This window comes from Chiloscyllium plagiosum, unplaced genomic scaffold (genome assembly GCF_037043375.1).
Source record: "Chiloscyllium plagiosum isolate Xiang-an unplaced genomic scaffold, Cpla_swu_hap1 HiC_scaffold_10, whole genome shotgun sequence".
Classification (NCBI taxonomy): Eukaryota; Metazoa; Chordata; class Chondrichthyes; order Orectolobiformes; family Hemiscylliidae; genus Chiloscyllium; species Chiloscyllium plagiosum.
The window spans coordinates 48,797,742-48,823,208 of NW_028270148.1; the positions used below are offsets into that span (position 1 = coordinate 48,797,742).

The following is a 25,467-nucleotide window of genomic DNA, read 5'->3' on the forward strand; positions in this document are numbered from 1 at the left end:
TTTCCTTTGCTAAACAATATGCTTAAATTCAGTGGATTGCCATGTCTGATCTGAGGTCATTATGAATGCCTTAGTTTTAATATTGGTACCTGGAGAAGCACTTCTGATCTCAGTGGCCCCCTGAGACAAGTCCAGGTAGGAGCAAGTAACATTAGGAACACCTTGCAGTTCACTATCTGGGGATATTGCATAGAAAGAGAGTGCACTTCTTAACTTTTCACTCACCAAAAGGAAACAGGAGAGAGCATGTGAGTTTGTCGGAGGGTGAAATTTTCAAGGATCCATTATGCAGGGTGCAATTGCTTGCAAACGTGGCTTTAAATGTTTCACATGTTAATTAGGGAATTGAGGGTATGTCCTACGACTGTTAAGTCAACCACAATCAAATGGTAGGTCACCATTTCCAGATGATCCTTGCTATGAGTACACACTATCCTAGTAGCAGCCACAATATATTCATCATGCACCAGTCCAGCATACCTGCCATCTTAGGAACATCAACAGAGAACCAGACCCAGGCTGATCAGGGACAAGTGATGCCCATTCTACACCTGGCTAAGGATTTCCATTCACAACTGACCATATATGGATAATACACTGATGTATACCACAGTTCGTACATCAAAAAGATATGTACTGTCATGAGATCAGTCATCAGAATATAGAAGATCTAATCTTGGGAGGAGATAACCCGTGTCTTTGTGTGTTTGTTAAGCAATTGTTTTAGTGATAAGTTCATGTGGCTAAAACTAATGTGTATTTACTGTTGGTTTGAGTTTGATGTCTCACAGCAGACCATCTAATACAACCAGCTGTTAAGTACTACATAATAAACCTTTACAGTTTATCAATATTGAGCATATCTTCTACTAAAATTCACATGAGCATCTTTGCCCATTTGGTATCAGTAACTTGGACTAACACCAATAAGAAGGATTGTTGGCAGTAAATCTATTCTAGTCACCTCAGATGGTTCTGTGGAACATAACCACTCTATTAAAACACATATCAATATGTAGACACCAAAAATATTTTGGACAAACTGCAATGTATTAGCATGCAGATCTAACAGTTCCATTCCCTGCATCACTCAGGCAGAGATTTTCAGCATCCAGTACTCATGGAAGCATGTCTGTAATTTTATGTTGGTCTGCATGGTCTTCTGTAATCTTTCTATCATGATGGCACAGTCTTTGCCTCTAGGTACAGAGGCCACCTTGAGTTGAGGAAGAGTAGGAGGAAGGGAGAAGGCATCCAGAAACCTATGGTCCAGCCAAGGCTGCCCTTGAACAGATGCTCTAGTTCCCTGAGGTGCTTTTATGCCTGGGGATAATGATCACAGTAGTTGAGCATGCTACAAATAGCTTTGACTCTCCTAATGGCTCAGAAAGGTGTTCTAAATATTGAGCTGTAAACATTTGTATTGTCAAGTATGTGCTTACTTCTATGATGAAAGGGAGTTGAGATCAAACAAAGTTGTTTTATATTTCTGCTTAGACACAAAGCTGATGTGTTTCCTATTGCATTGGGCAAGAAAGTCAAGGGAACAATTTTTGTAATTAGGTTATAGACCTCCCCATAAACTCATATCACAGACATACAGCAGTTTATAGATTTGGCCTGTGTGGTCACCTGGGGGGCAGGTAGCAGGATATAGAAGCAGGCAGCCTGCAAATCAAATGGAGAAAATGCTGACTATATTTGTCATGATACAGAATGAGGATGGGGGCTTGTGTCTAGACAGAAGGCTAAGTTTGTGAGCACTTAATGGAGGCTGAAAGGTTTGCCTAGTTTGGAGCGAACATATATACTCTGTAATCCTCACAGGAAGGTGCAGTCCTGGCTGAGCAAGTTAAAATGAAACAGATTATCTGGAGCTGAGAATATTTCTAGATTGGTTCCTGCAGGATGAAGTGTTCACGTGAGGGATAGAGTAACGTATAACAAAAGTAAGATAAATGGGAAATCTGTTTGTTGTTTAAAGCATGCATCCTGGCATTCTAACTGGAACTCCATCAATAAACACATCGATTTAGACCCTATCTACCTTACCTTGAAAGGAAAGGACCGGAAGTGACATAACCCACCTTAAGAAACCAAGACCTATAAATAGAGAGGCGGGACATACCACCAGTGCTTCACTGGAGATTCTCACTGATGATGTTACCTAGTCAGAGTAATGAAACATCTCGAAACTAGCCTCCCAGCTCAGCACGCTAACTTACATCCATATCATCAACCTGAGCTACAAATCTTCGCAAAAATCGCTAGGAAAAAATACTGTTTAGTCAACACTGTTTTGCTTTAGGTATTTGTTAGAATAAAAGTTTTTAAAATAGTGAAATCTCAAGACGTCATTCTTTCTGACATCTACAACATTGAATTTCTCTTTAAAAATTGTCAGATTCAATGAAGGCCGAAGCACCCAGGAAAGCTCAGAGCTTAAACACTACATACTGGTCACGGATTGGTCACAGATGACATGATGAAGTTAGCCTCCATGTTTGCACTGGGAAGGATCAGCATGGACCTCTTTATGAAACCCTGGGACAAGTTGGTGTCTGGCTCTTTCATGCTCCTTCACAGTGACAAAAGTTCCTGTGGCTGGCATCTCAGTCTGTTTTGCCTATCATCATTCTCTACATCACTCCATTAATCCTCACCTGAGTCAGCTGCATGCAGAATGCATTTGTGACCTTCCCTCCCTGGGAAGCTGGTAACAATGCAATCCTTTTCTATTGGCGTGGGTATACTCTGCTCAGCCTTGCTGACTCAGCACATGCTGACCTGAATCTTTGAGTCTGTTACATTTCAGGATTGCCAATATCTGAGCTAGTAACAATAAGTGTCAGAGTAATTGATGGCGTTTTGTCATCAGCAGACCAGTGTAGGAGTTGTTGTGGTTGGCCTGGGGACAGTTCTTGGGTATTTGAAAGCAGAGTGCAAAATGGGAGGGTTAAAATGACAGCTGAAAATGCAGCCAAAAGGTCCGTGCTAATACTGTCTGCTGTATGGATTTCATACCAGATGGTCGGGTGAGACTCAAATGGAAGTTGAAAAAATGCATAAGACAGGGATGTGTCTTTTTTTCTGGAATGTTCTTTGTGATAGTGAATGAAATAGCCTTAGTCATAAATGGCTTCATGATGTGAAACCTTTCCTCCTCCAGACTGCGCTGTTCTGCTGAAAACTGACCATAACTAATTTATCCCTACTTGTCACACTTCATGTGTTCCACTTTATGGATGCCAAATATGCCACAAGTGCAAATATGTATTTCACTCTTGAGATTGTTTGGCTGAAATTGAATTTTTGTATTCATTAAACAACATCAAAATACAACTGGACATGTATGGCATGAAACTCAGGAGCATGAGGGCAGAAATGATCAAAGAACTGCTAAATGTTTCTGAAAATTACACATGAGCAATGGTAGCAATGAACAAACAGCTACCAATAATACAACTAGCAAAAGTATTTTTTGTTTGGAAAGGGTTTTAGCTCCTAATTTGTTTTCTTGATAAACCAAGTTGCAGACTGGTGGTAATAAGGTGTGTAACAGAATAAGACTATTTAGAAGTTCATAATTCACAATAAACTTTCCCTCAATATGCTGACCCAGTGCTCTATACAGTGCCTATTTGGCATGTACCTTTTAATCATAATGACTTTTTTGATTACTATTTCACAGGCTCTGAGCAGTTCATTGTAGAATGCAAGATTTACGGTTCTCTCAAACAGCTCTCACAAACAGGTAAATACATCTCAGTAGTTTTTTTTAAGTGCAGCCTTATCATTGGCATTAACGTTTGATCAAAAATGTGAGTTAATAAGATAAACGTGAAGAGCCTTTTAAATTAAATTGCATGCTATTTGATTTATTTTGCCTACTGAATTTGTATTTGTTTTCTTTTATTGTTGGTTTTAATATGACAGAGAAATTCATGAAGTGTTTTCTTGTAAATTTCCATACATGCACACCCAAATAAACTGTTGTTGACCAAGCTCCCATCCACAAGTTATTCCACGTTTACAAAGATACTGCATTCCAAATGGAGCTGAAGATGCAACTAATGTCTGGCTTCTTCAACTGAATTTGAACTGTCAACCATTGGACCACATCAATGATAAGAATATTGGGTCATCATGGATCTCCTCTGTTTTTAACAATTAAGCTCATTTGGAAGGTGGAGTCAGCGTAACTGTTGATCTGCAGAATGGACCATATAAGGTAACTTGAGCAATCTTGATTTGAAAAGTTTATTTTTAAAGAATTAGGATGTTGAAATGATTAAATCTATACATTAAAATGATGTTATGCTGAACAAGTCTCTGTCAAAGATGTTATATCGGAAGAATCCATACACTAAACAAACAGGTCTTCCTAGCCATATCGGAAAGACTTCCCTCCGGATCCTTCGCTCCACGCTTGCAGCCATGCGCCGCTACCTACATTCCCTGCAATTAGACCTACCCCAGCTCAGGACAACACTCTCACAGACCTGCAAAGGACCTCTACTGTTCTTCATCCACAGAAGAATCCATATGCTAAACAAACAGTTCTTCCTAGCTATATCGGAAATTAAAGACAGTAAGTACCAAAAACTTTAATGTACTTACCCCCACACTCTGGGTTCCTCAACTGTTCCAGAATCTTCCATCGGCCTCCGAAATCACTCGGATGCCATTAACCACGCGGCCGCTGCAGCGCCCGCGGCAGCAACTGCCGCCGCGAACCATGACGTCACTTCCGCCCCCACTGACCTCGCAGCCTCCGCGATCGCCGCCCAGACAACCGTCTCCACGATCGCCAGGAAGACCATCGCCGACAGATTCGCGGCCTCCGCGGCTATCGGGAATAACACCATTTCTGTCGTCGCCACAGCCACTTCCGCCCCCTGGGTTGCCGTCGCCGCAGCCACTTCCGCCCCCAGTGACATCACTAACCTGCACAACCACCACGCCGCATGCGTCTCCGCCCCCACGCCGATCTCCGTCACCACGCCTAACTCCGCCCCCACGCTGATCTCCGTCACCATGCCTAACCCCGCCCCCACGCCGATCTCCGTCACCACGCCTAACCCCGCCCCCCCCACCAATCCCCATCCCCGCCCTCACGCCGAACCCTGCCCCCAATCACAGCTCCAGCCACACAGCAGGTCCGAGCTCCCAGCCCTGCTGTGTTTTCACCATCCCTCCAAAACTACCCCTCTCTGAGGATGAAAGATCAGTCCTCAGCAGAGGCCTCATCTTCATTCCCCTACGCTCTCGGATTAAGGAATTCAACACACGGCGTGAGATCGAACAATTCTTCCGCCGTCTTCGCTTCCGCGCCTACTTCTTCAACCAGGATTCTCGCCCACCCTCTGACGACCCCTTCTCCCACCTCCAACACACCACATCCACCTGGACACCCCGTGCTGGCCTCTTACCTGCCCTCGATCTCTTCATAGCCAACTGCCGCCACGACATTAACTGCCTCAACCTCTCCACCCCTCTCACCCACTCCAACCTCTCACCCTCGGAACGTGCAGCCCTCCACTCCCTCCGTTCCAACCCCAACCTCACTATCAAACCGGCAGACAAGGGAGGCGCGGTAGTAGTTTGGTGCACCGACCTTTACACCGCTGAGGCTAAACGCCGGCTCGTGGACACCTTCTCCTACTACCCCCTTGACCATGACCCCACCTCCCATCACCAAACCATCATCTCCCAGACCATCCATAACCTCATCACCTCAGGGGATCTCCCATCCACTGCCTCCAACCTCATCATCCCACAACCCCGCACCGCCCGTTTCTACCTCCTGCCCAAAATCCACAAACCTGACTGCCCCGGCCGACCCATTGTCTCAGCCTGCTCCTGCCCCACCGAACTCATCTCTGCATACCTCAACACGGTCCTGTCCCCCTTAGTCCAAGAACTCCCCACCTACGTTCGGGACACCACCCACACCCTCCACCTCCTCCATGATTTTCGCTTCCCCGGTCCCCAACGCCTTATCTTCACCATGGACATCCAGTCCCTGTACACCTCCATCCCCCATCACAAAGGACTCAAAGCCCTCCGCTTCTTCCTTTCCTGCCGTACCAACCAGTACCCTTCCACTGACACCCTCCTTCGACTGACTGAACTGGTCCTCACGCTTAACAACTTCTCTTTCCAATGCTCCCACTTCCTCCAAACCAAAGGAGTAGCCATGGGCACCCGCATGGGCCCCAGCTATGCCTTGCCTCTTCGTCGGATATGTGGAACAGTCCATCTTCCGCAGCTGGCACCACCCCCCACTTTTTCCTCCGCTACATTGATGACTTTATCGGCGCTGCCTTGTGCTCTCACAAAGAGGTTGAACAGTTCATCCACTTTACCACCACCTTCCACCCCGACCTCAAATTCACCTGGACCATCTCAGACTCCTCCCTCCCCTTCCTACACCTTTCCTTTCTTGGGCGACCGAATCAACACGGACATTTACTATAAACCGACCAACTCCCACAGCTACCTAGACTACACCTCCTCCCACCCTGCCCCCTGTAAAAATGCCATCCCATATTCCCAATTCCTTCATCTCCGCCGCATCTGCTCCCAGGAGGACCAATTCCAATACCATACAACCCAGATGGCCTCCTTCTTCAAAGACCGCAAAGTCCCCCCAGACGCGATCGACGATGGCCTCCACCGCATCTCCTCCACTTCCCGTTCCTCCGCCCTTGAGCCCCGCCCCTCCAATCGCCACCAGGACAGAACCCCAGAGGTCCTCACCTACCACCCTACCAACCTCCATATACATCGTATCATCCGTCGTCATTTCCGCCACCTCCAAACGGACCCCACCACCAGGGATATATTTCCCTCCCCTCCCCTATCAGCATTCCGAAAAGACCTCTCCCTCCATGACTCCCACGTGAGGTCCACACCCCCCACCAACCCAACATCCACTCCCGGCACCTTCCCCTGCAACCGCAAGAAATACGCCCACACCTTCCCCCTTACTTCCCTCCAAGGCCCCAAGGGATCATTCCATATCCGCCACAAATTCACCTGCACCTCCACACACATCATTTATTGCATCCGCTGCACCTGATGTGGCCTCCTCTATATTGGGGAGACAGGCCGCCTACTTGCGGAACGTTTCAGAGAACACCTCTGGGACACCCGCACCAACCAACCCAACCACCCCGTGGGTCAACACTTCAACTCCCCCTCCCACTCCACCAAGGACATGCAGGTCCTTGGACTCCTCCATTGCCAGACCATAGCAACATGACGGTTGGAGGAAGAGCATCTCATCTTCCGCCCAGGAACCCTCCAACCACAAGGGATGAACTCAGATTTCTCCAGTTTCCTCATTTCCCCTTTCCCCACCTTGACTCAGTCAAATCCCTCGAACTCAGCACTGCCTTCCTAACCTGCAATCTTCTTCCTGACCTCTTCGTCCCCACCCCCACTCCGGCCTATCACCCTCACCTTGACCTCTTTCCACCTATCGCATTTCCAATGCCCCTCCCCCAAGTCCCTCCTCCCTACCTTTTATCTTAGCCTGCTGGACATACTTTCCTCATTCCTGAAGATGGGCTCATGCCCGAAACGTCGATTCTCCTGCTCCCTCTGCTCCTGCTGCCTGACCTGCTGCGCTTTTCCAGCAACACATTTTCAGCTCTGTCAAAGATGTCCCAATTTGTTGGTTTTCACTATGCCAGAGGGAGAATAAGGTAAAAATAACTGAAAAATGATAAGAGTGCAAATTAAAATATTGTATCATTAATACAGGTATCATATGAACCTGAATTCTGTGAAATACTATACATTGCTTATGTGTATATAAGAACAGAAGAGTTAGAAGCAGGCCTAGGCCATTTGACTCCTCAAGCCTGCATTGTATTCGACAAGATCCTGGCTGACTTAGCCCAAGTTATAAGTTCTCCTTCATACCAGCTCAGCATAGCCATCCATTATCTGATATTTCTAATATCTAACTACCATCACAACTCTCTGGAGTAACGAGTTTCAGAGATTCACTACAGTCAGGGAAGAAATTCCTTCACATCTCAGTTTTATTCTGTAACTGTGTTCCTGTAGATTAAGATTTACTCAGTAGTGGAAAAATCTTTTCAACATCTACCCTGTCAAGTCACCTCAGAATCTTGCATGATTCAGTAAGATCAACCTCACTCTTCTAAATCCTAACAAATAACCTATTTTGTCATTCTTGGTAAGTTGCTCCACTCATCCAAGGAATTAGCTGAGTGAATTGCTTTTAAACAGCTCTCAATGCCAATATGTCCTTTTATTAAATACAGGAACCAAATCTGTACACAGTATTCCATGTGCAGCCTCACCAGCATCCTGTACAGTTGTAACAAGACTTCCCTCTTTGCAAACTCCAACCCTCCAGCAATAAAGGCTAAAAATTCCATTTGTCTTTTTAATGATTTGATGTGCCTGCATGCTAACTTGTTGTGCTTTTTTACAGTCTCTCCACTTAAGCAACAGTCTGCCTTTCGACTCTTCTTACCAAAGTGCATGACCTCACATTTTTCCATATCAAAAGCTATCTGCCTACTCTAACATTTTCCAACAATAGATTTCCAATCCACGAGAGACATCCCAGAATCCAGAAACTAAAATATTTTGACAAATGCCTCTATTGTCTTTGCAACCACTTCCTTTAAAATTCTAGGATACAGGTGATCAAGTCCTAGCAATTTGTCAGTCTTCAGTCTCATTAGTTTGTCAAACACTTCATCCCTTGTGTTAGAAACTGTTCAGGATGTTTCCTTCCATTAGCACCTTTTCTTCTCTTTGGAGTGCTTATAGTGTTGTGAACTGTAAGACCAATGCAAAGATGTTTGAACATTTCTACCTTTTCCCTATGCTACTTATCAATTACCCAAATGCATACCCCAAAAGGAGAACCTCCTTTAGCTCCTGTCATTTTATATACCTGTAGAAGCTCTTGCTGTTTGCTTTTCTTAAATTGCTAATTTATTTTCACAAATCAATTTTCTGGCTCTTTATTAGCTTTTCGGTCATTCACTGCTGATCTGTTAAAAAATTCCCAATCCTGTGACCTATCACATGTTTTGACCCTTTGTATGTCATAGGTTTTGATAGGATACTCTCCTTGACCAATATTGTTCACCATGGGTAGTTCATCCCTCTCATCGAGTTGTTCTTCTTGTCCAGAATAAAATTGTGCTCAGAATCATGAAATATCTGCTTAAATATCTTTCACTGCTGACCCACTGATTTTGCCCTTAGTCTATTTTCCCATTCTGTTTTAGACAACTGTTTCTTCATATCTCTGCAATTGTCCTTATTTAAATAGAGGGACAGACCGATGAGAGGTGGCAGCACGGTGACAGTTACAAGATGCTCTGCAACACCTTACCAAAGTTTTTGATGGTACTCTCCAAATCCATGAACTCTGTTACCTGGAAAACGAAGGACAACTGAAGTATGGGAATATCATCACTTTCAGTTTTCCCTACACATTCTCGATTATCCTGATTTGGCAATATATTGCCAGTCTTTCATTGCCATTGGACTACTTTGCTAGAAACACAATAGTAGTATCTTCACTGTTGAACAGAATGGTTCATAATGGAGACTCTCTGTCATTTTCCAAAGGGTAATTAGAGATGGGCAACAAATGCTGATCTTGCCAGCAATGTCCACAACACATGAAAGAATAAAGAAATTTTAAAACAAATATTAAATTCTGCTATCGTTTCTGGCTCTGAAACTCTTTCCACCTCCGCATTGCAGTCAACATGCAGAAGGCAATGTACTAGCAATTACTTTCTAAGCTGAAAGTTTCTGTTCATTGGCTTGAATTGAGATCTGATGTTACTACGCCAATATAACATGACTCCACAAATGGATCCAACTTTCTTGTTGACCTGAATCTCTGTTCTAGGGTAAATGAAATTCCTTTTAAAGGAAGCTTAAATAGGTTTCAGTATAAGTGGCTATTCGAAGGTTAAAGCTCTCCACTTTTCAAGGGGGATCGGAAACTAGCGCCCTTTGCAAAGCCTCCCTGGTCATTGATCAGCTACTGCTCACATGTTGAAGTTTCTTGGCTGGTGACTTCTCAGGGATGCAGCTCCACACTAATGGAACAAACCATTCTTTCCCTGATTCTGCAGGCTACCAGGAGCAACCCTTGATTGTTTGTCTCGGTTAATGCCTGTTTTGTTAACATCATATTTATCTGGTAAAAATAGTCAGAGTATCTTAAATACTTTACATTGATAAAATTTAAGATGTAAAAGGATTTAAACGTGGCAAAATTGGATCGTCTTCACACTTTCACAAATAATCAGCACACAGTCAAAGAGATATTTGACAATAGTGGTGGGTTTTCATTACTATCGGACTATGAAAGCTATTTAATTCAAAACTAATACAAGGAACAATCTCTAAATTATTGTGCTTAAAGCAGTACTGCTGACAGTAGTAAACTCTGTAATTTGTCTAAGTTGTGAGGAGTTCAAACAACTCCCGAATTCAAATTAATCAAAGCGGGATTTTTATAACATTCTGTAACATACATGTGATTGAAAGTTCTGAGCTGTTTTGAACCCCACCAGCCTGTCTACCATGCTAATCTGCACCTGTGCCTGTGGTGCATTATTCTTCCTTGTCCTGTAAGGTTTGTGCAGCTTTAACATAGCTGGCAATATCTTATTCTACTGCTTCCCTCTATCGTGTAACTGCAAGGCACTGCCCTGACTTAGTTTCACTTCTTATCCTATACTAATGGTCAGATTTCATGTTTATTAAGTTAACAGCTAAATCTGCCTTTCATTTGTTTGTCTGATACTCTGTCTTGTGGAGGAATTGTCCTCTGACATCTCCTATATGGGATGGTACAGACTGTATATCTGGACTTTGCTCAGCAGAAGCACAGTTATGCACTGTCTCAAACATTATTATTTTAACTATTAATACAGATATTAAGTAAGAAACATAACTTGACCTGTTCTAAAATCTTTGGATGTTCCAATTGGCCAGAACAAGTGGCACCAAAAATCAGTTGCATCTTTAGACATTTTCTTCCTGTTAGATTAGGACATGTGGCTCTCAGATGTCTTCAGTATAAGAGATTGGTATAACTCAACTCTCACCTCCTTTGTGCCTACACTCTCTTTGTTACCTTCAGCTGTAAACCATAATGATCAGTCCCTCAGCCTGCTTAGACCCTTTGTTGTTCATGTTTTGCTGAAAGCTTAATAGGGTTACCTCATGATACCTTTACTTGCTGCTGCTATTCAGCGGTTTCTCATCTCAAAATCATATATAAAACCATCTAGTCAGTTCCTCTGATTCTATAGCAACAACAAAAAAAATAGTCTTTTGTTCAGCAACTGCCTTTGCCATGAATGTTAATGTTGTTATATCTGTCTTTCAATGTTATCTCTCTATTTCTTAGCTTGCAGATAATGTGATTTAACTATGATTAAAGTTCTTCTTATTTTTGAGGATGCATAAAACAGATTTTCCCTTCATTTGGATAGGTTGTCAACTCCTTTATTTAATATTGGAAAGCCTAAAACCATAGTTTTTGATGCCTACTTTAAACTATGCTCTCTCGCCATGAATGAATTTCCCCTTTGTGAATATTGAATGATCAAAGTGGCTGTACGTGGTGAAAATCTCTTTACAGTTTGTATTCTTGGGTAATATTCATCAGTATTATGATGGAAATTTGTGTTTTAGATGAGGATAAGTTCAATTGAACAGGCAATGGACGATGTCACCAACAATATGAAGTGTAATATTTTTCTGTGCGTAGAAATGATAATCAAGAAACAGAAGAACAAGCAAAAGTACTATTGTCATTGTTTTTGAAAATCACAGGAAGTCCCCAAATCCAGCTCTGATTTTGCTTTATGACCAAATACAAGTTCAGTTTCAAATCTGCAAGTGACAGGGGCCTAGCACAAACTTGAGATATGGGATCATTCAACATTTTATGTTTCAGCTAATTTCAATGAATATGATTATAAATTGTTTTGGATACGGCATCTTTATCAGTATGTTTAAACTTTAATTGCACTGAAGTCTTTGTGTAAATTTGCAAAACTTTTTGAAAGTTGTGTTTCCTTCCCTTTTATATTATTTGTAGGTCTTCTATATTATTTTGCAGTTTAGTAGCCCTTAGTCAGAAGTTGTTAAGATTCGAAGGGAAATGACAGGAAACTCTGAATAGCTAGATTGGCAGTATTTTGCTTGAGACTGCATAAGTACCTTTGGAATAGTCAATAATAGCCCTCTTGAACATCCTGATGCTGTGAATTGCCTTCGGTTTCCTCAATATGTTTATACTCCTTGAAATCACAATTGAGAATTATATTTCCACATTGCAATGTAGCTATTGTATCTGCCCATCTTGACTAGCAATGCTCTACAAAAGGGCTTTATTGAGCTTAACCCATTGCTGAATTTGTATGATAACTTCAAACATTTGTCTACTTTCACCTTAAAATCATTTATAAAATCATATTAGATGTAAAATGTGTGCCATTTTGTTTTTATGATATACAGTTTACAAAACCATTTTCTAATCATCGATGAATTACATATCCAATTTTATGTCATAATGGTTGTTTACCCTTTTAAGCTCCATAGATGCCACAACTAACCTAAATGCAATATCACACACACACAAATTATTCCATATCTATCATATGTGTGAAGGATGGGATGATTATTCCAATGAATACATTAGAATGTGCAAAGTGCTGATTATTGAGAATTTTTTTAAAAATCTGTTTTTCAATATTTCTACAATCCTCTTTCTTTCAGTAGTTTATTTAACCTCTGTCCTTTACATCTGTTGGTTCTCATTATCTTGATTTAAAAAAATTTCAATATTAGTCATGTTCTACCCTTTTCCATTTAATTTATAAAGCTGCTTAATGTCATTGCCTACTTAAATAAATTGCCTGATAAATTGGGTGTGATAATAAGAAGGTTGTACTTCAGTACAGATGTAAAAAAGATAAAGGGTCACAGAACATTTCTTCATTACCAGTGCTCAGTGAATACAATAGAGAGCTGTGAACTAGTTGAAATGTTTGTTTGGCTATAAAATAGAAAGAAAAATAGTCAAGTTAACTGCTTGAACCTTCTCCACCATTCTGTGACCAATCTGCAAACTAACTCTAAACAACTGCTTTTGTCAAAAAATCCTTAATACTTGTGATTAAGAAAAATCCATGAATCACACATATGAAATTAACAATTGATCTCATATCAGATGCATTTTTTAGAAAAAGAACCTTTCTACATCAAAGTGCTTACTGATTTTGCACCTGACTGGTCTTAATCTAATGTTTAGGCTATGCCCCCTACAGCAAGACTGCTCAAACAGCCAACATAGTTTGCTTCTACCTACCACAAGATTTTTGCTCCAAGATTTTCTGATGCTGTGGTGGTTACCTTCCTCGGGAAAGCTAAAAGCAAGAAGGACGTGATCTATCCATAACAGGCCCTTTTTAAAACAAACTTTACAAAGGCAAAGGAACTGGACTGTGCTGGCAAATAATGTGAGGAATGAAGTCCCAAAGACCTGGATGCGGTGCCACAAAACATTCAGGAACTTCACAGGAGTAGTGTCAATGAGTGTATCTTTAAGTGACATATCCCCTTAACTGTGCTGCTCATCTCACACACTCCTCGATGCACTAGTCCCCATCACTCACTTACCATCAATCTCCAACAGTCATAGGATATTGGTCGCTTTGCAGTTCAAAAAAAAAGGATCCCTTTTGAACAGGTCTTTTCTTCCCCAGAAGATATCCCAATGATCCAAAACTCTGAATTCTTGTACATTGCACCATCTCTTTGGCTATTGATTTATCTGCCCTATCTTTTTTATTCTTGCTGTCATTAGAACATAGCATATGGATTAAACAAGAGATTACTACCTTTGAGGTTCTGCTTTCTAACCTCTGAAATTTACTCAGCAAAGCCTTAACCCTTTTCCTAACTATGACATTCTTACAAATGTGTACAATAACTTCCGGCTGCTCACTCTCCCCTTTAACAATATTCTTCAAGTGTTTTTTTACCCGACACCAGGAAGGCAACATACTATGCTGAATACCTGGTCACGGTTGCAGAACCTCCTGTCTGTGCCCCTGATGGGAGAGCCCCCTATAACAATTATCTTTTAAATCTTGACCCGGCTTAGCCCAAGATCTGACTGACACTTATATTTCCCTCTGAGAGACTATCCCCTTCAACAGTACCCAAAACAAAACATCTGTGTGAGAGAGGAATAGCTACAAACCTTTCTTGACAGTCATAACTGTCTGACTGATCCTGTTGTGTAATATGTCTCTAAATTTACTAACTATTACACTCTGTTGTCTCCTGGATGCCCTCAATAACAATAAGCCTAAAAAGAAATTCTTAAAAGATCGTCAGATATTAAAAACCACTCTTTCTTACCCCTACAGATTTTAATTTTGCCAAGACAAAAAGATTAAATATTTAAAATATTCAAAAAAAATCAAGCACTTAGCTGAAACTCCCATCAACCAAAAAAGCATCTGAGCCTGTAAATTACTGTGTGTGGGAGGGAGTGGCGGGGGGGGGGGGGGGGGGGGGGGGGGGCGGAGAAGGTGGGCAGGTGGTTGTAGAGGGGCCCCTATGTAACAGTGAAAATAGAAAGACAAATAAACATGATTCTGAATCAATAAGGACCTTGTTACTTTGTAAAGGTAGACAAGATCAAGTCAGAGAATGAGGCAACTCTGAAGATTAAGTTGTATTTATTTCAATGTTAGCGGTCTTACAGGTAGGGCTGATGACCTCAGGGCATGTATGGGAGTGGGGCATGATAGTATTACAGAGACCTGGCTGAAGGAAGTATAGGACTGGCAGCTTAATATTCCAGGTTTTAGATGCTTTAGGAAAGATAGAAAGGGAGACAAGAGAGGAGAGGGAGTGGTGTTTTTGATTAAGAAAATTATTATGACTGCATTTAGAGAGAATATTCTTGAAGGTCATCCAAAGAAGCTGTGCAGGTAGAAATTAGAAAAAAGAAAGGGATGATCACCTTTATGGGATTGTACAAAAGCCCCCATTAGTCAGAGGGAAATTGAGGAGCAAAATATGTAGATAGATCTCAGATATATGTAAGAATAATTGTATTGTAACGGGAAGAGGTTTTCATTTACCAAAGATTGACTGGGACTACCATAGTGTTACGGGCTTGGATGGTGAGGAATGTAAATGTTCAATATAATTTTCTTCATCAATATGTAAATGTATTTACCAGAGAAGGAGCGAAACTTGACCTTCTCTTAGGAAATAAAGCAGAGCAAGTGACTGAAGTGTTTGTACTGCAGTGGTTGAAAATCTGATCTACAAGGATGTCTCAGTCTCAGAAATGAAAGACCACCCTATAGCATAAAACACCAATGCAAGCCTAGTGGAGGGAAATTCAATACAATCACTCAGATTCTTTGCACCTGAATCCAAAGTAGTAAGAAATCTGCTAGTAGCAGGAACAAGGCAAGGTGAGTGTTCTGCTCATCTTTGCATGTTTTTGTGGAGCTTATCAGATACTGCACACATATAATTTCGGAATTCCGGTGTGGTATCATTTGGTTGTTGTTCTCAATTGTATTTTTGCTTTGTTTTGTTAGCCCCAAAGTGTTTGGTTAAGGCATGTGCTATAGCATGCTTGATTATTCAGCAGATGATTTAGAGTAAAAGCTAAACTGTGCTAATGGCATAAGCAATACTATTTTGACATTTGAGTAATTTATTAAAGCATCCCAAGCCAAATTCACACAGTCAGCTTAGGCTCCACCATGACGTAAAGCTCCCAAATTAAAAATAAGATGCACGCTGAGCCACTACACCATGCACCTGGTAGATCAGAAGTATTTCTGCAAGTTGTTGCTGTTGCGTTTTCTTTTTCGGTTTTCATTTCCCCCTTTGGTGCAATTTGCTCCAGGCATTAGTTGGCTTTGCTAGATAAGCCTCAGTTTTGCATTTTTGCTTATTTCATTTCCACTGGCAAAATGGCTTTGATTATTCATGGTTGCTACTGGCATTTAAACTCCTTTCGCAAGGAAGTGATGATGGCTTGTCTTTAGTGTGAACTCAGCTCTCTGTGCAACAGTGGCATACTGCCCAAGTAGTCACAGTTGCAGAGTCTTTTTGCCAGGACTGTGTTATCAGTGCCTGATTTGATGTTATTGCTTGAGATAAACAATCCATCATCGTGTTAATTTCTGTCAGTCAAAGAGCAAGAATTGTACTGGAGCAACAAAACAAGGCTAATGTTTTCTGTCTCTGAGACGAGATAAAGAAATTCATGTGGTGTCATTAACCCACTCAATTGAGAAGGAACTGGGCTGCTAGGCAATTAAAATTGCTCAGCTCATTCTCCCTGCCCTGGAGCTGCTGGAACGTGTGGGATTTGAATCCGTGGAACTGAGCATGCCACTCAACTAATAATGGAACAACACTTTTTGTTTGCTAAGTGATGTCACCAGGACCTAACAGCAACTTTAACACCGTTGTCTGTATGGGAAGCAGCAGTGAATTTTCTGCCAGGCCAGCTTAGTGTGCAGAAGATCAAGGCCAGAAGAGGAAATCTCAGAGCTTCATGAGAAAAGCTTAAGTTGTCCTCTACAATTGAAATCCCTGACACCCCTGCAACCAGCTGTGAGACCCCTGCAGGATATGTGTGCCTCTGCTGGAAATTGAAAGAGTAAGAAGCAACCTGGTTGATCCATAAGATTCTGAGGGGTCTTGGGGTAAACGTGGAAATGATATTTCCTCTTATGGGAGTAAGGGTCACTGATTAAAATAGGGGGTCATCTATTTAAGGAGAAAGTGAGGACTGCAGATGCTGGAGATCAGAGCTGAGAAATGTGTTGCTGGAAAAGCGCAGCAGGTCAGGCAGCATCCAAGGAGCAGGAGAATCAACGTTTCGGGCATGAGCCTGAAGAAGGGCTTATGCCCGAAACGTCGATTCTCCTGCTCCTTGGATGCTGCCTGACCTGCTGCGCTTTTCCAGCAACACATTTTCAGCGGTCATCTATTTAAGACAGACATGAGGAGAATTTTTTTTATTAGAGTAGGTTATGAGTCTTAGAATTCCTCAAAAATCAGTAGAAGCAGTCTTGGAACATTTTTAAGACAGAGGTGGATAAGCAAAGACATCAAATGTTATCAGATACAGACAGTGAAGTGGAATAATCCGATCAGGCATGAAGTAATTGGATGGTGGAGGGGTTCAAGCAGCCTACTTCTGCTTGGTGTGTTTATATGATTTCTGTCTACTTTTGTATCATAGATATTAATGTGAGGATTATATCAGTGAATGGTAAAAGCAGCATGGTTTTAATGGGGAATTTTAATTTTCATGTAGATTGGGATATGCATACAAGCTCATGTCAGAAATACAGCATATTTCCTGAGTATGTTCAGGATAGTTTTCTGTAACAATGTGTGGAATCCTGTTTCTATCAGACTAAAAGTGGAGCTGGACCAACAACGGAAGGTTTAGGTTCTGCTCGAGGACTGTTTTTGCTTGAAATGACAATGAGAGAAATCTTGACTGCTGAGGCAGCCTGGACAGTGGTGGCTGTGGAGGTCAGTGCTGATTGGTAACTCAAGGAAACCTGGTCCCAGTTTTGCAAGGTGATAAGCTCTGCCAGGGTATGTGGTACTGTCTATATAATGCTACATGCCCCTTAGCATTTTAAGTTTGCCATCACAGAGCGCATACCAGGTATCTCCCTCAGATGCCTCCTATTCAAGTAAGAGTGCCATTTCATTGTAGCTATTACTAAAGTGCTACTTACACCACGGTGGTACTGCATCTTTTACATCTGCCAGGACCCAAAATTAAACATGAAAGGAGCTTCTGCACTAAGCAGCTCATATACCATCAGCTCACTAACCTTTCTTCACAACTAAGAGAATGTACACCACTGAACGCTTCTCACCAATGGTGTACATGGGACATAAATACAATCCTTAGTGGAGGTGGTGACATGATGGTAATGTGAGTGGACTAGTAACCCAGAATTCAGGAGTAGTTTTGGAGACTTGTGATCAAATTCCTCCATGTCAGCTGTTGAAGTTTGAATTCAATATAAAAAGTCTAGAATTAACTATGTAATTGTAACATTGCAATTTTCAATTGTCATCAAAACTCATCCTGTTCACTAATGTACATTTAGGGAAGGGAATCGGCAATCCTTACCTGGTCTGGTCTACTTGTAGCTCCAGGCCCATAGTAATACTGTTAACATTTTTTCGTTCATTTGTGGGATATGAGCATCACTGGCCAGCCAGCATTTAATGCCCATCCCTTGCTGCCCTTGAGAAGATGGTGGTGAGCTGCCTTCTTAAACTGTTGCAGTCCACCTGCCGTGGGTTAATCCACAATGCCATTAGGGAGGAATTTCAGGATTTTGACCCAGTGACTGTCTTAATCATCTTCTGAAGTGGTTTAGCAAGCCATTCAGTTCAAGGGCAGCCCTCATCGTAAGGCACTCTGTTCTAATCTAAGTTTACCCAAGGACCACCCTTCGAGAGGTTTAACTGTGTCAGTCTGCTGTGATTGCTCTACTCTAGAAGATGATCAGATGGTGCAATTTTAAAGCGCCAAATCATTTCAAGAAACCATAGGCCTGCCAAATGGGAGACCAGGGATCATAAACCAGAGATTGTATTAACTGTTACCGGTAACAGTACATCACATTCATCTGCATCTTTTCTTTGTGTCTGTGAGCATTCTTTGTGTTTGAGATTGTGAGCTATTATGGTATTTCAGAGTAAGTATACAAGAGTAAAACTGTCTTATTTTAAATTCACAGAAACTTGCTCCTGAATTATTTAGCATAATACTATTCTAAAAGGTAATTGCCCTGAATAGGTTGATGTCCATGTTATATTCAGTATACTCCTTTTACTGATGTTGTAAAAGATTCTTGAGTGATGTCAAAAAGTTCTAGCTTTTGAAGAGAATAAATGTATCTGCACCAGCTCCCTAAGATCCCAGTAAATATGCCTGACCTAATGTTGTTGTACATATTGCTCTCACATAACAACAGTTATCTAAGATCTTGTTATCTAAGAACAGTGCCTCTCCTGTAGATACTGTAGATGATGATGTATATGCATAACAACTGATCACCAGATAGGCCCAAGATAAGGGAGGATTAGTGACAGTGAACTACGTCAAACAACATTGCTCAGTACCACATTATGGTAGAGGTGGCAAATACAACAGTGTTGTATCAATGATCACTTGGGAAAATACCTCAGATATATACTCCAAATATAAGAAGAGACACAGCTTTTCCCATACAAACATATTGATCATGGGTTTTAAGTGAAGATCATTCAATCTGTGACAACCTGGTATTTAAAGATATGTGGCAAGATGCTTATATAGACTTACTTATATGAGGGACTCAGTAGCCTGTTCCTGTGCCAATGTTCTGTGATCCTGTGTTCTACCCAATTTTCAATTACCAAGTGGAATGTTAGCAGGAAATGTGAGAAATCACTAGAAGGATTTAAATGAGGGTAGGGGGTTAAAATATTCTTGGTTCATTTCAGAACAGTGGGTGAGATTTCATTTCATGATGTTACTTTGTAAAGTTTATTTGTTAATTACTTTTCCCATGATTTTATAAGTTCACAACTTTTAAAGATGGCATCATGCATTTATGTGAATTATCATGCCCCTTAGGTGGATGAATTTCTGTCACCTGATGATGAGTTTGCAGAGATTTGCAAAGATCATGAGAATAATCAAATGAAAACTAGTATAGGTCCAGCCATGAACAGAGTGCAAAGAGTATCTTAACATCCAAAGAGCAGGGAGTAAGTGGTCTTGCATTTGGATTTCTACATCTCTTAAAAATGAATGGCTAAGGATATGTGATTACCCGGAGTTCACTTAAATGTCTTGTTTAAGACTGAATCACCAGTGTTGGTTCAGGTTGTCACCATTTTGAAATTTCATCAGCATTTGAAACAAAAAATGGATGTGTCTTAAAGTCCCACGACCCTTTGTAACCATCTGTATTACTTGTTTTGTGCCTTGTGCACAGTTGCAAGGTATTGTTAAGTAAAACTTGTATTTGTGGGCTACAAAATTGAGGCAGGCTCCGTCTGTGAGCAGTGATTGAAAAGGGAGGTCATATATGCAAAATCATGAGGTTGAAGATTGTCTTATATGCCAGTCGACATACAGCATGATTTACAGTGAAAGGCCCATGGAATTGCTAATATAAGTTAGTGATTTCAGGTAAAGGTTTATTTGTCTGCTAAGGAAACCATTTCCATTCTGCTCAGGTGTGAATTAGTATATTTTTCTTTCCTTTCAAATTCATTTATTTTTAACCAAAACCACTCCATGCTCAGGTGGAAATGTGACTTTCAACATATCGACTTCTGAACCAAGCAGGCGTCCTGGGTACAATGAATTTTGTGATTCTCCAGCTCTTCAAGAATTTGTCAAGGCTACTCATGTAAGAATTCACCTGAGAGACCAATACCGTACCAGATAAATGTCAGTGAACTTCAGGCGCAGATATTATGAAGTAAATGAAATCACTGTAAGTGGAAGGTAAGGTTTGATTAAGTATTTAAGAAATAATCATTTAAGTGCTTTCCATGAATATGTCAAATCAATTGGGCAGATGTTTTCTACTTAAGATGACCAGTGGAGGATATTTTCCAATTTATCATGATTGGTTGAGTAACATTTACCTTCCACTTGAAATATTCTTACACTTTTATAGATCTTCAAATGATATTCATATTAGAGTTATGTCATTTTAAAAATGTACTGCTCAGTTTTGAAACACATTTCAGATATGAGATACAGCTTTGTTTTAATTTGATTCTTTTGACAATTTGTATTTGTGGAGTTTTCCCTTTCATTGTGTTGTCTTTTATTAATCATTTCTTATTCTTGATATTGCATGGAAAGAAAAAAAATTACTGGGTGTGGAAGTATCTGTATATAAAGTTGTAACATCTAACATATGAATATTAATGAGTCACTAATATTCGTGTAATAAGGCACAATTAAAGCAATTTATATTTGGCTGAATATGATCAAAACTATTTCATTATTACTGATCCTTGTTATCAAGGGTAACAATATATAAGCTGATTTTAACTTTCACAACAGTGACGTTATCGCTGACTAGATACTTCACTCCTGGAAGTGATTGAAATAGTGAAACAGAACTAAATTGCTACAAGAGTGATCATCTGCAGATCTCAGAGGTACAGTGTAAATTGCTCATGGTTGAGCAAGCCTTGTAATGAAATGTACTTGAAAATGTAACCCCTCCAGCACATTAGTTAATATACTAAAGTACATCTACAAAGAACATCTACAAAGTTACAATATGCCAGTTACCTTTGAGCAACCCTTAAAACAAATAAACAATTGTATAGATGAGTCTGTTTTATAAGTATGTACAACGGACAATCTTTAGCAATCACTGTATTGAAAAGTAACAAGAAATGACGTGGCATTATAACAAAAATGTCAAAAGTGCATTTATGTTGGACTTCCTCCTTCCTCGAAGAATCCTTCAGCTGGTCCTGCAGATCTGATTTTTTAAAAAAATGTGATTGCCACAAAACCTTTCAAAAGGACTAATTCAAGTCTTTGTTCTTATTAGGTTCACAATCCTTTTGTGCACCTATGGTTTGGACTGCAGTTTGGATTGATGGACTCCAGTGCTGAGGATATACTAGATCCGTAACTAGGCCCAAAGCAACAGAACTTTAAAGATCAGAGACCTATATCCTCTTCTCTTTTTAAGTCAATGGCCTTGTAAAGGGGAGGCGAGGACTCTATTCTCATGTGGCCCTCCTTAGGAAATCTTCGTGTAATTCGTATTGCATTTTGTTGGAGCAGCAGTCCACTATCACATTGTAATGGAGTTGTTTTGTGGAATTGCTGTGGATTTTCTGACTAACTTTTTATTTCTGATGTTTCTTCTTTGTTGTTTGAGTCTTGGTGTGATGTAAAAAATGCATTATTAATTTTTAACTTCACTTATTTTACAGTTTCAGAAAGGCAACAACAAATGTTGGACTTGAGGTAAAAATGTGCATGATATTCATTGGAACAATCACAAATTAGCCAGCATTTGATTATCTGAATTTTGGAATATTTGGCAAGATTGCAAGGTCCTAATGTGTTACTTGGCATTCGATTATCTGAACATTCAATTATCCAACAAAATACTTCCTGCCCATATCGTTCGGATATCCTCTGTAGTGTGAAAACTGATCTTTAGATAAAATATTGAACTGAATCTTTGGTTTTAATACCTAATTCATTTCTGATTGTGTGGAAATTTCTTGAGTGTCTTTCACTATGAGAACAAACAAGTTTTCTCCCCCCATCTGCCAAACTCTTCTTATGAATGACTTACCCTGCTGTTATGGTGTTTCTCAGTCTGATTTTCATCTTATTGTGTGTCTTTCCCAGAATGACATCCATCCCTTCTGCCCACCTCACCTCTAAAAGGCTGATATTTCAAATTTGCTAGCTTGTTCAAGGATGTAATGTGAACATATCGGAGTAGGAAAAGATAGCACTGTGATTCTTCAAAGGGATTTGGAGATCCTGAATGACTGACTAGCCTCAAGAACTGTCAAGAACATCTAGAGAAAATGTGCTGATCTAGACAACCCTCGTTCGATGAATGAATTAAAAAAAAAATCCAAATACCACTCCTCTCCCTTGCTTGTATTTCTTGATGGCAAGGTATGTTTGGGCGGGAACAGGATTGGGATGAGTCCCTAATAGCAGTGCAGGGCATTAGAAAGACAATATTCCAAGGTTCTCAGACACTGCATTGGAAGTTGTGCTGTAGAGGAGGAACGATTCTTCTGTTCACAGGGGCTCAGGAAATCATCCAGGTATCGATTAATAAGTCAGTGGAACCTGATAGCTGTCACAGTGAGTTCCTCTACCGAGACCTAAGGATTTGGCCACATTAGGGCAACAACTTCTATGACCATCAAGTCATCAAGGTCAGTGTGCATCTTCAAACGCCATTTCCTAACAATGGAAGCACTACACTCTTACACTGCTCAATGTACAAAATCTCATGTCTCTTACAGTGCTGACATTCACATCACCTAAGCAGATTACACCATATTCACTGCCATGTGACTTTGTTTTTGTAAAGGAAGGTGTAGCATATCTAGAATTGACAGCACCTAAATAGCGAATATACACATTGCATAAATTCACTGCCAGCAGATGAGACGGTGATGAGACTGAAACTATCTGTCAGTTCTGGAATGTTCATACTCATCCTCCTCATTTTCCATTTCCACCCGATTGCATAATCATTTTGTTATTATAAACTTGAGGTGATGTAAGCATGTACCACTTCCCTACCACAATCCAGAACTTTGAGCTTCTCTTTTACTCCTTACACAAATACTGCAACCTGTTCAGGCAGGGTTAGAAGAGAAGGTGTAGAAGAGCTGGAAGACAGTGATGAAGAAGATCCGCCCATTCACTCTAACATTTGTAACCAGCCAGGTATTGACTTTGCAAATGCAGATAGGTCACTTAAATCTGGACTCTGTTTTGTTGTATGCAAAGTTTTGTGTTATGCTTCTTGCCTACATGATATTTGCTTGTCCCTCAATTCTCTCATGCTTCCCTCTTTGAGGAATATTTTAGCATTGCATGAGAGTGCAAAACAGATGATAGTGATCTAGTAATCAATGGAAATAAAAATGAATAATGGAAATAAAATTTTAAAAATCTATAATTGCCCCATGATCACAACTCCACCCTCAGCCTGATTGTGAGTTAGACAGCAGCAAATTAGTACTGCGTCCATTTCTGGGGTAATGGGGTCATGTTTGCATCGGAGAGTATACAAAGGAAAGTCACAAAGCTGATCATTTGTGTTGAAGTTTAGTGATCAAAGAAGACTGTGGCACTTAAAAGCCTTGAACATGGACATTCTGAAAGTGAACTTACCGAGGTATAGAAGGTTATAAATAATGTAGATAAAGATAAATTTGTAAAGTTACATCACAATGGCCATTCAAACCAGAAGAAATTAATTTAGGCCCAATGCCAAGAATTTCTTTTCACGACAAATTATTATCACTTGGAACAGGTTCCTAGATGTTGTTAAAGTGGTAAAAGCTCCTATATTTATTTAAGAACTAATTGGATACCAGAAAGATGGGAGGAGGAGTCAGTGCAGAAACTTCTAGAGCTGTACTGGATGATTAAATTCATTTATGATTTGAGTCATGCTGCTTAAATAGGTTTTAACTGCCAGAGTATTGAATTCTGGCACATTGTAGATTGTCTGGAAGCAAAATAGTGTGTATGCTTCATTATTTGGCAATTGCCTTTTTTTTTGTCTTGTCTGCAGGTGTGCCTGCTACAGTCATGCTGATCAGTGTGACACTACAGCCAATCCATACAAATTCTGTGTGCATAGGAGAACCACATAGAGGGTGATAATGTAAGTTTGTACAAAGACTGAAATTACCATTGAATTACATAAGTTGATTTTAGTTAATATTTCAGTCTAAAGTCACAGAGCCCTACAGCTTGGAAACTGACCCTTTGGTCCAACCAGTTCATGCTGAACATAGCCCTCTAAATCTTTGCTATCCAAGTATTTATGCAAATGTCTTTGAAGCACTGTAATTGTACCCACATCCACCACTTCCTCAAGAAGTTCATTCAACATGTAAACCACCCCCTGTGAATTTCCCCCTCATGTCATTTTCTAAATCTCTTTCCTCTCACCTTAAAAATGTGCCCTCGAATTTTGAAATCTCCCATCCTATGGAAAAGACAACTACCATTAACTCTATCTATATCTCTCATTATTTTCTAAACTTCTATAAAGTCACCTCTCAACCCCCTAAACTATTGTGAAAAAAACAGTCCCAGTCTATCCAGCCTTTCTTTATAACTCAAACCGTCCAGACCCAGCAACATCCTGATAAATCTCTTCTGAACCTTCTCCAGCTTAATAATATCATTTTGTTACAACAGAGGGTAAACACCTCTGCTAATCTAAACCAGCCACACAGAAAAGATTCACCCTGTGCTGTAATCTGTTAAAATTCGACAGGCAAAGAGCATCCCAGAGGTCACTACAGACTTTCCTCTGTCGTCTTTTTGATGTTCTGTTGCGCAAGCTTCTTATAGACAGGCACCACTCAGAAAGGAGAAAGTGAGGACTGGAGATGCTGGAGATCAGAGCTGAGAAATGTGTTGCTGGAAAAGCGCAGCAGGTCAGGCAGCATCCAAGGAGCAGGACAATCGACGTTTCGGGATAAGCCCTTCTTCAGGAATGAGGAGGGTGTGCCAACCAGGCTAAGATAAAAGGTAGGGAGGAGGGACTTGGGGGAGGCACGTTGGGAATGTGATAGTGGAAGGAGGTTAAAGTG

The 25,467-nt window shown here is 40.7% G+C and overlaps 1 pseudogene; it reads left to right on the forward strand.

The window, feature by feature from the left end:
• The first annotated feature begins 1,181 nt into the window (after positions 1 to 1,181).
• LOC148148954 (usherin-like) lies at positions 1,182 to 24,516 on the forward strand (annotated as a pseudogene).
• The last annotated feature ends 951 nt before the right edge of the window (positions 24,517 to 25,467 follow it).